The sequence below is a fragment of the Portunus trituberculatus genome, chromosome 37, assembly GCF_017591435.1.
Source record: "Portunus trituberculatus isolate SZX2019 chromosome 37, ASM1759143v1, whole genome shotgun sequence".
NCBI classification, from domain to species: Eukaryota; Metazoa; Arthropoda; class Malacostraca; order Decapoda; family Portunidae; genus Portunus; species Portunus trituberculatus.
The window spans coordinates 23,519,193-23,532,146 of record NC_059291.1 but is presented as its reverse complement, the minus strand read 5'-3'; the positions used below and the strand labels follow the sequence as shown (position 1 = coordinate 23,532,146).

The 12,954-nt window shown below is 42.6% G+C and overlaps 1 protein-coding gene and 1 non-coding gene across 3 annotated transcripts in view; one reads left to right on the top strand and one right to left on the bottom strand.

Moving 5' to 3' along the window:
- LOC123514026 (daxx-like protein) overlaps positions 1 to 12,954 on the bottom strand; it is a 95,866-nt gene that overhangs the window by 64,734 nt on the left and 18,178 nt on the right. The window lies entirely within an intron of this gene.
- On the top strand, positions 10,021 to 10,093 carry Trnav-uac. The gene has a single exon. It is a non-coding gene; the product is annotated as a tRNA-Val (tRNA).

The following is a 12,954-nucleotide window of genomic DNA, read 5'->3' as shown; positions in this document are numbered from 1 at the left end:
GTGAAACACACACACACTTGTTTATAGTTGTCCATCGCTAACGATGACGACGTCTCTCCTTCTCGGAGAGAAGGAAGAGAGACCTGCTCAATGAAAGGATTTAGGTGACGGAGAGACAGAGAGAGTGCGCATTATTCAATACCACACTCTTGGCCACCCTCAACTGGTGCTGGTGGCATGACGACTGTAGCCATCCCAGACTGTCATTTAACCCATGACTGGAGGATGCACAGGAGGTGGAGACATGCAGCCTCCAATTCCTCGCCTGGAATTCTCCAGCCGAGTACCCGAACGCAGTTTAGCCGGCTGAGCGACGCCGTAGCCCGGGTGTGGCCGTTTCTGTGCCCAAAAGCAGCTACTGGGAGCCGTGGGTTCGAGCTGGGGTGTACGTAGGGGACCAGGGTAATCAGATCTCTCGTGACATGCCGGGGCGCCCATCCTCTTACCAAGGTGCTACCCCTCCGTACACACCCAGACACACACACACACACACACACGCACACACACACACACACACACACACACACATAAGTAAGATATTTTGATTAGCATATAAGATGTTGACTAATATTAGAGTGGCATTTGAATTCATGGACAAAGATATGATGAAAAAATTATCACGAGCATTTTTTTTTTTTTTTATGTAGGGGAGAGAGGGCAAAAAATAAATAAATAAATAAATAAATAAAAAAAAAAAAAAAAGGCCCACTTGAATGCTGGCTCTCTGAAAAGTGGTAAAGCGTCAGCCAAAATTGGGGAGCAAATGCCTCAATACCTCCCTCTTAAAGGAAGACAAGTTGTAGGAAGTCGGAAATACAGATGCAGGGAGGGAGTTCCAGAGTTTACCAGTGAAAGGGATAAATGATTGAGAGTACTGGTTAACTCTTGCGTTTGAGAGTTGGACAGAATAGGGATGAGAGGAAGAAGAAAGCCTTGTGCAGCGAGGCCGCAGGAGGAGGGGAGGCATGCAGTTAGCAAGATCAGTAGAACAGTTAGCATGAAAATAGCGATAAAAGATAGAAAGAGATGCAACATTTCGGCGGTGAGAAAGAGGCTGAAGACAGTTAGTCAGAGGAGAGGAGTTGATGAGACGAAAAGCTTTAGATTCCACCCTATCTAGTAAAACTGTGTGACTGGAACCCCCAAACATGCGAAGAGTACTCCATACAGGGGCGGATAAGGCCCTTGTACAGAGTTAGCAGTTGGAGGGGTGAGAAAAACTGGCGGAGACGCCTCAGAACACCTAACTTCATAGAAGCTGTTTTAGCAAGAGATGAGATGTGAAGTTTCCAGTTAAGATTATGAGCAAAGGACAGACCGAGGATATTCATTGTGGAAGAGGGAGACAGTTGAGTGTCATTGAAGAAGAGGGGATAGTTGTCTGGAAGGTTGTGTCGAGTTGATAGATGGAGGAATTGAGTTTTGAGGCATTGAAAACTACTAGATTTTCTCTGCCCCAATCGGAAATCTTAGAAAGATCGGAAGTCAGGCGTTCTGTGGCGTCCCCGCGTGATCTGTTGACTTCCTGAAGGGTTGGTCGTCTCTGAAAGAACGTGGAAAGATGTAGGGTGGTATCATCAGCGTAGGAGTGGATAGGGCAAGAAGTTTGGTTAAGAAGGTCATTAATGAATAATAGAAAGAGAGTGGGTGACAGGACAGAACCCTGAGGAACACCACTATTAATAGATTTAGGAGAAGAACAGTGGCCGTCTACCACAGCAGCAATAGAACGGTCAGAAAGGAAACTTGAGATAAAGTGGAAAAGTTGAGTCTGAAAAGTATATGTATATTATTATATGACTGATAAATTGTAAATCGTCATGAAGATGAATATAACAGCACGCTTCAAGATAAAATAAAAATGAGAAGACAACGACTGATAGTGAGATAGAAGTAAGCAGAATAGTGAGATTGGGCAAAACGTACACGAAAAATAGGAACTTTCACTGAGGTGGGTTGGAATAAACAGAGAGCAGGTGAGATACGAATAAGGCAGGAACCAGAGAGACTAATACTGATGAGCTCTTCCAATTTTTTTCTTTTTATGGTATGGCCTATAGCTTGAAGAGTATCGGAAGCGCTGTTCAGCTTCCACCCATTTGCGGCGCAGGCAATTTTGCTTATAGTGGTACCCATATGACGGCCTATATCTTCACCCAAAAGCATCTTTGGAGTAAGGCAATTACATCTCCATCTAGAACCTGGGAATCATGGTGGCATATAGGTAACTTTAAACCACTCAACAAATGACGGAGTTTCAAGGCGGTGCGTGGTGGAATTTAAACTTACACTTGGACGTCAGCCCGATCCCACGCTCACCACCTTATCCACTACGCCACCGCCTGCCTAAGAAAATTTGTCCCAGGGTGGTTCCAGTGTCCCAGCAATGCACTAAAAACACTGGGATGGCTTGGAATAGACAGAGAACAAATGACATGGACAGGGAAGGAATCAGAAGAGACTGTTAATTATATATTGTTCCAGTGATGTTCCAGTGTTCCAGCAGCCTGAAAAACACCATACTGGGTACTTTGAGTAGTCAAATCATGGGCAAGAGTGTCGTGAAGTGCTTGAGTGGACAGGAGTCGAACTTTTATGTTGGTAACTTGCTGGTGATTGGTGACCTTGAGGTGACTTCGTGACTGTAACTCAAGGACCACGAGAAGCCACTCGAGATATTCATATTATAAGATAAGAATATAAGCATAACAAGGGAAGTTGAAGGAAGCCATTTGGTCTACGTACAGCAATGCCTCCATAAAACCAATTTGTCTAACCTTCCTTAAAAAATCCCTATTAATTTGGCACTAGCAACCTGATTACTGAGTCTATTCTATTTATCTGCCACTATTTAACCCCTTCAGTGCTATGACGCGTTTTCATATTCATTCTGCTTACAGTCTGGGGATTTTATACAGTTTCAGAAACTTATGTGGTGATTTAAATAATGAAGAGTCTGGCCATTAATCTTCTGACCTCCATAGACCCTTCCTAATGTAAATAAATCGTCTAATCATACCCAAACTCATGGTAAAAATGCGTCCCAGTACTGAAGGGGTTAAGGACGTAATAACATAAGGAAAGCCGTTGGGAGCCATCAGAACTACACGCGGCAGTCCCCGTATAAAACTTACCTATTACCACCCATCATCCTCCACCTATAAACTTGTCCAATACATCAAAGCTGCTTATTGACTCAGGACTAACAACCTGACTACTGAGTATACATTATTGGCAGAAGAGAGAGAGAGAGAGAGAGAGAGAGAGAGAGAGAGAGAGAGAGAGAGAGAGAGAGAGAGAGAGAGAGAGAGAGAGAGAGAGAGAGAGAGAGAGAGAGAGAGAGAGAGAGAGAGAGAGAGAGAGAGAGAGAGAGAGAGAGAGAGAGAGAGAGAGAGAGAGAGAGAGTGGTGTATAAATTAGGTTAGGTTAGGTAAGGTATAGGTTTAAGTTAGGTTAAAAGGTAGGTTAGGTTGAGTTAAGTTAGGTTAGGTTAGGTTAGGTAAGGTATAAGTTTAAGTTAGGTTATAAGGTAGGTTAGGTTGAGTTAAGTTAGGTTAGGTTAGGTTAGGTAAGGTATAGGTTTAAGTTAGGTTATAAGGTAGGTTAGGTTGAGTTGAGTTAGGTTGGGTAACGTTAGATTTCGTTGGGCTACTTACGTTAGGTTACGTTGCGTTACGTTACGTTACTAATGCATACGTAACGCTTTTTATACACAAGAATAGGAAAGGAACAGTTATCGTCAGGTACGAGCTGATACTCTGCCCTAATGAACATTCATAGAGCAGGACTTGTGGAGGTTTTACTGCTCACGACTCTACCTCGAACGTGTTTCTACATAAGACTACTCACAAAGTTTTTGGTGTCGTACATCAACCACAGGATAACATTTTTTTTTTTGTACAGCGTTCTTAATAGTATATCTGTGCCCAGTCGCCAGGTGTGCACCAGGTGTGCGTTTATCAGGTAAACCCACACTGTGCCTTCACCTTTCCTACACGCGCGGTGCTTCACTAAACCAACAAACATTTCTGTCTTTAACCAAGCACACACCAATGGTTGTGTTAGGGAACAGCAATGCGACACTGAACTTTTTCCATGCTTTTTATTTATTTATTATTATTATTATTATTATTATTATTATTATTATTATTATTTTTTCGTACTTAGTTTGTCAGACTCTTCAACGTACACACACACACACACACACACACACACACACACACACACACACACACACACACATACCTTAAGATTTATTAAACTGATATTTTGAAGCTCTTTTGTTCTCTCCTCAGCATTATTTTCAAAGGTCACAGAAGTAATATTCGCATTTTCATGAATGTCTTTTCTCTAACTATGCAAAATCCTTGTTAAACTGTTCCTTGAATCATGGAAACACCATTGTAAACTTCGGTAACTTGCAATAAAGCTTAGTAGAATCACGGAAACACCCTTGTAAACCCTATAACCTAAGCTTGGTAGATTCATGAAAACATCCTTGCAAACCCCGATAACCTACTGCAGAACAAGATAGAACCATGAAAACGCCACCTTCATGCACTGTTAACTTCCACCAAAGCTTTTTAAAAGTTGGCACGATCAGAAAACCTTGGGAATACATGCTCTCTTCATCTCTTTTATTCTGTGTTTAGTTTTCCTCTATGATAACAAAGACAGCGCTGAGTCGTGCCGTGAAATCAAACAACCTAGTAAGAAGTTGAACGTCTGTTACTGTTGAAAGAATCTGTTGTGACTTGTGACGCAGCCAGCTCCTTCCCGAGAGCACCGTCACGTCAGCAGCAAGATAAACACCGCGACACGTGACAAAGAGAGAGAGAGAGAGAGAGAGAGAGAGAATATCCCACTTCACTTCCACTACTTACAAGAAACTCAGTCTAGTTGAAATGACACGGGGTTTGAAGGATCTTTTTATCGTTACCGTGACACATTGGAAATACTTCTGCATTACTGACAGAAAAAAACATTCCTGAAAATCCAGCTTGTCATCTTTGTGGCTCCTGAAAATAGCCACGGATGAAGAACAGAGCATTGGATTCATGGCTCTGTAGGAGTAAACCAGTGTCGTGTTCGTAGCTGTCCGGCTTTCCACTACTATCTGGGCTTTGTTTACAAACAAAGGTTAAACACCAGCTGACCGCTTGTTCGTAGGTGTCCGATCAGTGTTTTGAAACACAGGGAGAATATTCCTTATTTTTTCATAAGAAAACCGTTTATGAATTCAATAAACAGCAACATTTTGACAAGAAAGTATATGCATTTTTATATTGTGTAAGAAATGTAATCATTATCGTGTCTCGAAGCACGGAAAAGCATATTGTTTATTTTTTTTTCATAAGAAAACTTTATGAATCTATACACTGCTATATTTTAAAGAAAAAGTGTATTCATCTCTATATTGCATAGGTGTTGTCAAGAATCATTTAATAACCTTTATGCTGTAACCAAAACTACTTACGTTAAACATTGATACGTCTGTTCACTTGGTTTGAGAATCTTAGAAAAAAAAAAACTGCAAATTTTCATTTTGTTATACATTAGTAGTCAGTTTGTAGTGATTAATGTTGTAAAACATTCTCTTGGTACATTATAAATTTGGCCAGTCTTTCTTGTAAATTACATGGCATGCTGTCGTGGTCACTTATGAACAACTTTTCTTTTATCGACAAATCTTTGTAAACATTAGGTTCTGCGCAAGCGCAGTTCGAGCCCGGACAGTTGTGGACAGTCGGACAGCTCCGAACACGACACCGACGCAAGGATAGGAGCGGGACAAAGAAAGTGGGAGCAGTGGCGTGCCTGATGAGTGCAGGGTCGAAGGGAGAGTTGAAAGGGTACAAGACGCGGCGAGGCGAGGCGTGGTGTGATGATGCATGTGACTGGCTGGCTGGCGAACTGGCGGGGTGACGGGGAGCAAAGAGGCGCGTTGTGTAGCAAGGCCTACAGAGTGAACGGGTATCTAGTAGGTCGTTTAGTTGGTCTCTTTCCCGTATTAAGAAACGCCTTTTCTTCTCACTAGGACAATTTTCCAAGGCCATAGAGACGATTTGCCGGGTTTTCAAGCCAGTTTCTCCTTTAATAAACTAAAAATGCTACCAATCCTTCACCAGAACCATAAAAATACAAAAAAAAAAAAAAACGAATATAGTCAATTGAAATCTTTGCAAAACAGTGATGGTGATAGAGCAAAGCGTTTCAAAATACGGGTTTGTACTGCATCGTTTCTATAGATTGTCACCCTATACATTGTCATTTTATACACACACTCCATCGTCTCTATATCGCTGTTAATGGCACTATCTACTCTATATTGTCTCTTTATACCGTCAGTCTATTACAAATCGTCTCTCTTTACATTGCCAGCACATTATCTTTTTAGGCACTCTGTACATCACACACATTGCACTGCCACTGGGTGACCATGGGGATTGCTGATAAGGGAGCGGGGTAAGAGTAGAGAAGGGAATGTCAGTGTAGAGGGGACACGGGTCCGTGTTGGAGGGTGGAGAGCATGTCAATGAAGAGAGGCGGGGTTCCTATACACGCTGCGTACTCGTGGAAAAGAACACTGCGGCATAACATTGCAAAGCAAAACATGACGCAAACTGCACGGACAGATTTAGTAATACACACAGCGAGGAGGAGGAACAGAACGTAGACGATGACGACGAAGACAAAACAGGGAAGGTAGGAAGAAGAAGAAGAAGAAGAAGAAGAAGAAGAAGAAGAAGAAGAAGAAGAAGAAGAAGAAGAGGAAGAGGAAGAGGAAGAGGAAGAAGAAGAAGAAGAAGAAGAGGAAGAGGAAGAGGAAGAGGAAGAGAAGAAGAAGAAGAAGAAGAAGAAGAAGAAGAAGAAGAAGAAGAGGAAGAGGAAGAAGAAGAAGAAGAAGAAGAAGAGGAAGAGGAAGAGGAAGAGGAAGAAGAAGAAGAAGAAGAAGAAGAAGAAGAAGAAGAAGAAGGAAGAAAAGAGAGGTAACAGTTACTAACACAAACAAGAGAACTAGAACGACAAAATAAAGGGGGAGGACGAAAATGAAAACAAGAAAGAAAGGAAAGACAACAACAACAACAACAACAACAACAACAACACAACTAAAACAGGAAAAAGAGGAAGGAACAGACTAGCCTCACCAGATTCTCTTCACAATAGATGCACGTGACCTTGGTTATAAAAATACTGCAGGAATTAATAAGACCTGCCTCTACAGCCGTGTCCTTGAGGCGCGGTGGGTGGAGTGACCGCCACGCAAACAGAAAAAGGTAAGGAGTGGCTAGAAGTCGGGGTTCGGGGCAGGACTCGGGTCACCAAACACTTATAAACCCCTCACGCGTCCCCTCACAAGGAATGCGTGTGTGTGTAATGTGAATGTTGAAGTGTTAGAAAGAATGGTTTCAGTGTTTTATCTTGGTATATAGAGGAAACATTTTTAGTGTTTTATTTTGGTGTATGAGAGGAAATGTTTTTATTGTGTATCTTGGTGCATAAAAAATCATTTTCAACAATTTTTTTACCTGATGTAACTAGCTAAATAATTCATGTCATTTTCTAAACATTTCGCTAACTTTTCAACGCGAATGAAATATAAGCTTTTTTCAATAAACATCTATCTATCTATCTTTCTACTTACCTATATATTTATTTGTTTATTTATCTATCTACATACCTATATATTCATTTATCTATTTTATCTATCTATCTATCTATCTAATTAACTATCGATGTACCTATCTGTCTGTTTGTCTATCTATCTATCTATCTATCTATTTATCTATCTATCTGTCTATCTATCTATCTATCTATTGATCTATCTATCTGCCTATCTGTGTATCTCCTTGTATGTATGCATTGGTGCTTTTTTTTTTTTTTGGCTGGTACAAAGACAGGTATTTTGAAAGGCTTTGTTCTCTCATCGGGAGTATTTTCAAAGGCCACTGGGATGATTAGCTAAATGTCCGCGAGTCTTTGGTCGGTCTTTCCCCGCTGATGATGATACAGCATATACTTTTTAAACTTTACTTAGAAATCACGAGACCACTTCTGAAAAACCTCAGTCACTTCCCATTAAAACTTCTAAAACTATCACTAGAATCATTAAATCACTCTTGCGAAGCCCAGTAATTTCTCAATAAATCTTACAAAAATCATTCTGAATTAAAACACCCAACATATCTACTATACTGAAAGGCTCCTTTTAAACCACTCATGTCTTAACGACGTTTTTTTTTTGTTACTCTAATTACAGATGAAGAAGAACAGGAGGACTCTTGATAACCTGGCTAATCATCTCTGCGATCTTAGAAAACAGTCGTGGTGGAAGCAAAGCGTTTTAGAGGCAGGTAGAGGCAAGCAGGCGGACACACAACCAGGCGAGTAGGAGTGTGGGACTGGTGGTGAGTGAGTGCTTGCTACGTATGCGGGGAGAGTGAAGACAATGAAGGTGTGGTGAAGGTAGTGCATAAAGGTGAAGGTGATAACTGGTGGTGCGTGTGTGTGTGTTAGAGTGTGAGTGCTGTAGAGGGGGGGGGGGGCAGCGAACAGTACAGGTATTATAAGACAGATCAATGCATGTGTGGTGGACTAAATCACTCTTTTTCCAGGCCAGGTCTTTCACGCTGAGTAGTTCTGGCCGCCACCTCCACATCGCACCCACAAGTCTACAATACTGGTCATGTATCAGTGTCTCACCAATGAATAATCTCGGCGGCCAAGAGTTTCCTAGCTCTATATACTGCTCCAGTGCGTGACACTTGTTTAGACTCCCTCTACCTTTAGTGTGAATAAATCTATACCACGTGTCAGTCTTCATTATTATAGCATAGTGGAGTTTATGCATGAAATTTGTTTATAAATTTGTTCACTGGGTTATTCTATACTCTATTTCATCAGGCCGCGCTTGTCAAGACCCTCCCTTGACCGTTGCTGTCGACTGATCTGTATGACGTCATCACATTCTGTATATCGATCACTTGACGTATTGTATGAAGTCTGTCTACAAATCTATCAGTACTAAAATAAACGGTGCTTGTCAAAACTCTTACCATGAACATATAGAAATAGAAACACTGTATATTTGTTCATAATTCACTGAAATATATGAAACTGTATAAAGATTTACATTCTACACATTGCTTTGGTCCCCGCTACTAATCGAGACTTCCCCGCACTATCAATACGAACAATACGTACATCATTAGCAACACTCGTATGAAAGTTAACCAGAACGAGACCAGATCTGCCGACCTTACCAGTGCTAGGCCAGCGCGGCCAGAGTACATAGTGTGATTAATGAACTATGTGAAATTAGTGGAAAGCTATATTCATGATAGTGTAAGATCAATATCAAGACTCACTTACTTTTGTATATAAAATTTATCCAAACAAGTTCTAACGATATTAGTGTGAAAGTACTGCATGCTTACACAGCAACCAGTGTGACACTTCGTAGCGAGAAATATTTGTTGATATACATACGAAATGAAGGCATAAATCACATTCTTACGTGAAACCTGCATAAACACCAACAGCTGTGACTCTTCAGGTGTTTGAGAATGAAGTCTATCATATGAAGACATCTTTGAAACTGTGAAGAGCGGAAATTCCTTATATTCGGCAGCATGTCGTACGTATACTATAGTCCTCGTTGTGGAGTTCGGGTCCCTTTGTTTCAGTACGGGACGGATGCACGACTGTTGGTATCAGTGTATAGAAAATAAAAACAAAAAAAAATAAATAGTTAAATAGATAAATGAGCAAATACAAAATATGAAAATTAAAGATAAACTAATAAAAGGTGACTAAAAAGATAAAAAATAGAATAAATGAAAGTCAGTGACTCATGCAAGTAGGTAGTAGTGGCAGTGGTAGTTGTATTATTATGATCATCATCAGTAGTAGTAGTAGTAGTAGTAGTAGTAGTAGTAGATAACGTCATGACTTAGAATAGAATATAGATGTTATGTGGGGATGAGAAAACACACACACACACACACACACAAACACACACACCCGGTAGCTCAGTGGTTAGAGCGCTGGCTTTACAAGCCAGAGGACCGGGGTTCGATTCCCCGCCGGATGAAGATATTTGGGTGTGTCTCCTTTCACGTGTAGCCCCTGTTCACCTAGCAGTGAGTAGGTACGGGATGTAAATCGAGGAGTTGTGACCTTGTTGTCCCGGTGTGTGGTGTGTGCCTGGTCTCAGGCCTATCCGAAGATCGGAAATAATGAGCTCTGAGCTCGTTCCGTAGGGTAACGTCTGGCTGTCTCGTCAGAGACTGCAGCAGATCAAACAGTGAAACACACGGATTTGGTGAGGCCGGGCTGGGGAAGTGAGGAGGAAAGGTAGAGGTGGTGGTGGTGGCCAGTGCAGGGGATGGGCAGACTGGTAGGGTTATAGGAAGGAAGGGGAGGGAAGGGTAAGGTAGGACGAGGAGGCAGACCAGTCCCCCTTCCCCTACAGGCGTGTGCAGTGGGGGGTGAAGGTCGCCTGGCAGGACAAGTTTTCTTCTTTTTTTCCTTTACCGTGTGAGAGGTTGTGCACCGCAGTGTTGTGTTCCGTTAGTGAGGCTCCCTTGTTTACGCGGGTAGGAATGCTTGCGAGAACACCGTAGAGAATGTCCAGCTTTACCAGGCTCTAGTGGAAGTTGTTCGGGTTTTCAAGGATGTTTTCTTAGTTATAGTTATACTTGAGCTTTGCTAGGCTCAGTTTTATAACTTCAAATGTGTGTTTTTTTGTGATACTGGTGATGGTATGCAATCTTTCTTGAATATTACAGCGCTAATTTCGTTGTTCACAAGCTTTTTCGAACTTTGAGGCGTTAGTCTCGAGTTCTCCAGGCTAGCAGAGGTTGTCTGGGTCTTCAAGGGCGTTTTTTTCGTAATTTTAATCATAGTTTGCAAGCTTTTCTCGAACGCTAAAGGGCTAATCTCGAATTTTACGGAGTTCTAGCAGAAGTTGAGGTTTTGAAAGGGAGTTTCCTGAACTTTTAATCAAAGTTTGCAAACTTTACCGAGCACTATAAGGTTCCAATATTCACTTTTGTCGGGCTCTTGTAAAGGTAAACGTTTTCAACAACGTTTTCAAAAATATATTCATGACGCTGGTGACAATTTGCAAGAATTCTGCACTGTCAATGATATAAAACGCCTGAGAACCCGAATAGTCAATCTCCTCCGTAGTAGCCTTTGAAAACTGTCCCGATGAGAGAGTTTCAAGGCGTTTAGCCCGCAAATTGCTAGCGACAACTCAGGCTGGAGAGTGTGCCAGTGTGAGCCACAGCTCAGGCTGTAGGAAGTTCAATCGTTGCTTTTAAAAGTTCGCACGCACCGATGAGTGTGCATCAGTGGTGTGTACTGAGATACCTATTGACTAATTTCCTACCAACAAACATCACCACGTTTAAACTGCGACAAATTTTAACCGGTCAAGAGTACAATAGAGTTCCGGTGGTGATACACCTGCGCAATCTTTGTCTTAAAAATGTTTTCAAAAACAATTTTTAATGTTATAAGATTAAATACTGCATAGAAAATATAGGAAAACCAAATATTAGTTTATAATAACATTAGTTCAGGCGTAGTGGTACAGCTAAGTTGCTCAGTGTTTCTGCTAGTTGTTGAGGTGGTGAGCGAGATGATGGACAGATAGTTAATTGTTATGGTGTTGAAGAGGATGTCCATATAAAGTACCTAAACATAGCATCATCAACACACAAACACTTATGTATTTATAACGAGGTAGAGGACATGGAGTCACTTGGAATTGCTTAACATCATTTCAAGACATGGGAGCGAAATATAGGCTGAAATTTTAAGAATTAATACAGGCATTGAATTGTGAAGCCAAGAGGAATGGCCTGACTTACGCCACTCTGCATCTCCCTCCATCCTTGCCGCGACCTCCACACGGCAGCGCCAGGACCACCTCGGGGCATGGATGGAGGGAGGGAGGTAGGGAGGAGGTCACTCACCCAGAATAGGTAGCTTTACAGCATACCTCGCGACCTGCGCCACGCCGAGGGTACGTGAGTCACCGCGCCACATCCTGCACGCCCCCAACCTGCCTCCCTCACACCCTTACAGACTCCGCCACCACTTTAGTGTACTTTGACGTGATGAAGCGTGTGCGCAAGATTGGCATTGGTAGTGATCACCATCACCATCTCATCCTAGGTCATGCAGGTCAAAACACCGCCACTGAAGACCCTTCGCTTTACCGCCACCCTTCCGCCTTTGCTGAGATCTCCTGACGTCAGCAGCAGCAGTAGCAGCATCAACAGGGGAAAGACGTTCTGTCAACACTTGCTACACAAGCCCCTGCACGCTGAGATCTGAGCAGGCAGTTTGCAGGGCGTGGAGAGGCCGCGTGCAGATCGCCCCTCCACCCGGTGCACAAGGCGGTGTGAGGTATGCAGTGACTCGCCAAAATGAGAGCCAAAAAAGTTAAAGAATTACTTTAATTTCTTACAGCAAGTCAAGGCCCGGTGGACGAGGAGGCTGCCGCCATCCGGGAAAGGCCACAAGACGCGAGAACAATAGTCGATGCCTCATCACCACTAGGCTGTAACGCCAAGGCCATGCTTGTTTATTTCCTGACTCTTTAATATTCTACGTGTGAACAACTTCGTCATTGATTAGCCTTTTTCCTCTTTCTTTTTTAGGGTGATGACGGCGAGAATCACCCATAAAGACACTCTCCCCCCTCCCAAGAGCTGCAGTGAGAAAAACGCGGACGAGGAGACGAGTCAATGAGCAAACACCCTGAAGGTCGCGGTGAAGGCGACCCTCCAACCTTCCTTTCCTCCAGCCTTCCCGCGCCACGGCCCTCATCTCCCTACCTCCTCCCCTCCCCTTTCCTGGCCTGGCATGCCCGCTCCGCCCAGGAGACCTCGCTTCCACGAATACCTCACGGACAGGTAAACACACCGAGTCTTGTCCTCG